The sequence below is a fragment of the Chaetodon trifascialis genome, chromosome 2 (assembly GCF_039877785.1).
Source record: "Chaetodon trifascialis isolate fChaTrf1 chromosome 2, fChaTrf1.hap1, whole genome shotgun sequence".
Classification (NCBI taxonomy): Eukaryota; Metazoa; Chordata; class Actinopteri; order Chaetodontiformes; family Chaetodontidae; genus Chaetodon; species Chaetodon trifascialis.
In genome coordinates, this window is record NC_092057.1 from 13196300 (window position 1) to 13196595 (window position 296).

Consider the following 296-nt stretch of genomic DNA (forward strand, 5'->3'; position numbering starts at 1 on the left):
CATTTTCTAGAGCCATTTACTCACACATAGACACACCTTGTTTTATCAACAGGTTAACGCAACCCCTTAGGCTATCCAGAAATTGTGACAATAGGCTTCATGATTCATTGATATACTGTGTACACTGCGTTTTCTGTTGTTTCTTCTCGATGCAACTTATAAATCTAATGGGTTGAGACAATACACACAAGCAACTGAGATATGACTGAATAAATCTGTATTGACAAACATACACAAACTGCTCTGGCACAGATCTCCCAATTCACACTGAAATGACATATTTGCTATGATCAATA